Here is a 4,636-nt window from a genome sequence, read left to right as displayed (position 1 = left end):
GGCTGGCGGGAGTGCGAGAAAGCCTCGTGAAGGCCCTCCCTGGCCCCAGGCAGGCAGGGGTGGGGAAAGGCGGGGAGGAAGCAACTTACCCTCCCTCTTCTCCTGCCTCCTCCTGGCTGAATGAGGGCCGGAAGCGGGGCAGCCGGAAGCAGGGGGCGGGGCTTCGTCATGTGCCCCGCCCCCACACTTCACCCAGGAAAACTGCGATTCCCCTGAATCGACCTCTGGTTCTGAGAACTCTCTCAGCTCCACCTACCTCACAGGGTGTCTGTTGTGGGGAGGGGAAGGGAAAAAGACTGTAAGCTGCTCTGAGACTCCTTCGGGTAGTGAAGGGTGGGGTATAAATCCAATCTCCTCCTCCTCCTTCCTGTATTTCATATGTATTTTAATATTTTAATGTTTTTATATTCACTGCCTTCTGGAACCCAATTGTGTGGAAAGGTGCATAAAAGTGTTCTGAATGAATATATATTTGCCTTTTGTCTGTCCTGAACATATTTACCGAGAACTTCATTGGATGCCCTTGAGTTATAATATTCTCCCTTTGTATTCTGTTTTAGTTACTGGTTGCTGATGGATTTTTTTTTTTGGGTGTTCATTTCAGACAGACTCATTTTAGTAACTGGCTGCTAGTGGAATTTATTTACCTTTACTTTATAAACCCACTTGTGTTGGGTTAAAAAAGCATGGTCGAGCCACTTTTGAGGAAACTGCTTTTTTCCCATTTTTAACTTGTTCGTTGTGCTTCTGAATTGCTGTGGTGTGCTGTTTAAAATGTCCATAGCACTTTCTACAATGCTACTCCCCCCTCCTTTTTTCACGGTGTGATTTTCCTTGGACTTTTAATTTTTTTTTTTATAAGGGGAGCTCTATAGTACTAACCTACTATAGCATTTCAGTGCTATAATGGTACCATTGAGATGCATTGACTCCATTGAAGTACGTGAAGAGAGGGTCTGATTTGAACAAAATTTGAAGGAGATTTTTTGCTACAGGATAACTAACCAGGAGCTTCTTACACACGCCAAATGGAGCAGATACTTTGTTTAGGGGAATGACTGGACTTTGATGTCATGATGTTGCTGGAGTAAAGCAACATTAATTTAATTCCTACTGAGCAGCTAAGCAGAAGTTTCTTTTATAGATAATTGAAGCTACATTTTGTCCCTGATTTATGATGCTAACAGCTTTAGTGTGTTTGTACATGGCAAAATGCTTTATTAGTTTGTCACACATGGAAGTTATTTTTGCACAATGTATACTCTTATTCAGATGGTAAAACAGAGCGAGATTAATTCTTATATAAAGGCCTAGCACAAGGTATATAAATCACTGCAAAAGGAGGTTTAAGTGGGATTATATGTGGTGCAAGGACCTTGTATACTACAGCAAATTAAATCTACTTCAAGCTGCTTGTAGTGGTATATTTAAATGCCTTTGGGGTTACCAGTGGAGTAATATTTAATACTGCATTAATATTGGATTAAGGATTTAGAAGCACGAACCGCTTGTGTGGCATTTATCTTACACAGTAACATTGATTCATAGTTTATTTATACGACACAGTTTCTAATTAAACATCTACAGTGTTCATGAAATATTCAGGGGGATATAAGTATCTACCGCCTTTTGTTTAAAATTATATCAATGACAAGGATTTTATTAATTAGCTGTTGATCATAGAAAAAAAAATGAGCAACAAACTATGAAACCACACAACCCGGAAAATCTACAGCAACTAATAAACTATGGAACCATGGAAAGTACCAAATCTATAACAACTTTTTCTCATAGGAATGGTTACAAAATTGTCCCCATCCAAATTTCTTCCTGGCTTTTGGCATTACCAGCTTTTTTGTCCCAGAAGGCCTGAGTACATCAGCATTCTATTCTTCCCTTCCAAAATAATCTGTCTAGTCTTTACATATGCACAGTTTGCCACAGTGTTTTGACTTTATTCTCTTTATTCAAATTGTATTTTTCTTCTTCCAAGTTTTGTGCACAAGAACTTTTTCATAGTAGTAAAACATAGGACAAAAACTATTGTTCTCAAAATTCTTTTTTGTGCTATGTTTCATTCCTGCACTTGGATGCATGTGTGTGCATTATTATTCTTGACAGAATTTTTTTTTTAAAAAAAGAAGATGAAAAGATGGAACCAATGGGTAGGCCAAACTGCTCATGCAACAGCTCTGGAGCTAATTTTAGAAATTCTCCATATTAAATGAAAGAGGAGCTTTAATGTGAGACAGAATCAAACCATTTTACAAGAATAGAATTATACATAAGAAGTTTCCAAACTCATAGGCTTTCATAAATATATGCTTTGTGCAATCACAATGATTTACAATGTTCTTCATTAATAATAGAATCAATAGATACAGTTCTTGAAAAAGTTAACCATGTCTGGGTTTTTCTTGTGTTTGTAAGATGTACATGCTTAACATGTAGAAGAGTAATATGTAATAAGCAAGTGAATGCCATGTATAATGACAGATGATGAGGTGATAAGCCACGGCCATCGTGGACTCCAAACACAATCTGCAAGTATAGGCAGAAAAAAGTAGTTGTCACATGTGGCAGTGTATGTGTATATGGAAGTTCTTTGTGGATAGGAAAGGCATAATGTTTGAAGTGGCCATTTGAATGGTAGTTGTGCATGCTGCACAAAAGACTGAAAAGTGGAAGTCCAGGTCACTTTTTACAGCACATGTAAGGGGAGAACATTTGTATCTTCTCATCTTTGAGATATATGTGCAGTTATAATTATTGAAGTGCATATGATGTTGGAATCTGAACACTTTTGAGTATCAAATGTGTGAAAAACCAACAAACTGGAAGAGATCCATAAGTTTACCCTTCCCAGTTCCCCTCAGAAATGCAAATCAGTCTCACACATCTCTTTTGACCCCTTCTAATATGTGAATAGGAAAGGAGCTTTTGGTATTGCAGATTTTTTTTAAGACTAGGTAGTTGATTGCTGCAGCTTAACCTTCCATGTGCTACAGTCTGTTTCCCTTGATGTACCAGGCAGGTACATGAAAATAGTTAAGATACACAACTGAAATTGCTTGTATACGACAAATCTACTCCATTGCAGCCTTGTCTTTAAAAGGATACATTTGTGGCTTTTGTAATGTATGTAACAGGTATGGCCCTTGTTAAAGCCTGCTTCACTCAGTGAATTCTTTTTAAAGCACTGTTTGTTCAGCATTCTTGTTTCCCAAGGTCCTCCAGAGTTGCTTTATTTTAAGACAGCTATTCTGAGAGCGGATTCAAACCTGCAGGCACTGCTATGTTAGTAGCATCTCAGAATGCCCTTGGGGAGATTGGTGAGTTGAAAGAATCTTCATGTTAAAAATCCCCATTCAGGTAGAAAGCTTTTATTTTAGATAGAAAACCCGGATGCTTAAGGTTTCCATGTGAGAAAAATGTTTAACCTGGTGTTCCTCCATATGCATTACCAGGTGGTAGAGTAATTTGAGAAAACTGTACCATAAAAGGGCCTGTACTTTTTGCATTAGCTCAGAGAACTATGATGACATTCTCAGGGAGAATAATAAAGCATACTAGCTTCAGGATAGCCAGACAGCTCCTACATAACATGTGGCTCCTAGCATATACATACTCTTCAAGAGTTCATAGATTAAAAAATCAAGACAACCCTATGCATGGGGACCTAAGTAGGCGCATGGGTTTTGGGCTGTGTTTTATTCCTGCATTTGGATGCATGTGTGTGCATTATTATCCTTGACAGATTTTTTTTTTTTTTAAAGATGAAAAGAGGGAACCAATGGGTAGGACAAACTGAATATGGCAACCCCGCCACTGTCAGGGAGCATGAGGGTCAAGGGGAAACAGGGCACCGTGCTGCGGAAAAAAAGAATGTGCCCTCTGAAGGGACCTCTTCTTCAGCTGGTGAACGGGTGTCCTTTTGCACCAAGGAACCATCCCTTGGCAGGGAGGGAGGGGGGCTCTTGGTGATTCGATCCTTAGGCAGGTAGACAGCTGGAAGGCGAACCCGTGTATTGACTGTATGGTGACTTGCCTGCCTGGTGCAAAGGTAGCGGGCATTACGTGTGTTCTAGATAGAATGGTAGATAGTGCTGGGGAGGAGCCAGTGGTCGTGGTACATCTTGACACCAAGGATGTGGGGAAATGCAGTCGTGAGGTCCTGGAGGAAAAATTTAGGCTGCTAGGCAGGAGACTCAAGGCCAGAACCTCCAAGGTAGCCTTCTCGGAAGTGCTACCTGTTCCATGTGCAGGGACAAAGAGACAGGCATAGATCAGGAGTCTCAATGCGTGGATCAGACGATGGTGTAGGGGGGAAGGGTTCTAGTTTGTTAGGCACTGGAATGCTTTTTGGAACAAGCTGTACAAAAGGGACGGTCTCCACTTGTCCCGAGAAGGAACTAGGCTGCTGGCACTTAAAATCAAAAAGGTGGCAGAGCAGTTTTTAAACTGAATATTGGGGAAAAGCTGACAGGAGATGTAAAGTCTCTGGTTCGGGATGGCTCATCTCAAAGAGATGAAGGGGTATCTGTTACTTCTCTATAAGGAAAAGGAGAAGAAGAAGAAGAAGAAGGAGAAGAAGGAGAAGAAGGAGAAGAAGGAGAAGAAGAGAAGAAGAGAAGAG

General features: G+C 40.4%; 1 protein-coding gene across 1 annotated transcript in view; it reads left to right on the top strand.

Moving 5' to 3' along the window:
• The window catches only part of CDH7 (cadherin 7), a 166,658-nt gene that overhangs the window by 71,924 nt on the left and 90,098 nt on the right, over positions 1-4,636 (top strand). The gene's annotated exons all lie outside the window — the stretch shown is intronic.

Source organism: Gekko japonicus, unplaced genomic scaffold (genome assembly GCF_001447785.1).
Source record: "Gekko japonicus isolate JY-2015 unplaced genomic scaffold, Gekko_japonicus_V1.1 scaffold1128, whole genome shotgun sequence".
NCBI classification, from domain to species: domain Eukaryota; kingdom Metazoa; phylum Chordata; class Lepidosauria; order Squamata; family Gekkonidae; genus Gekko; species Gekko japonicus.
The sequence above is the reverse complement of the archived record's forward strand: the minus strand, read 5'-3'. Positions and strand labels throughout refer to the sequence as shown.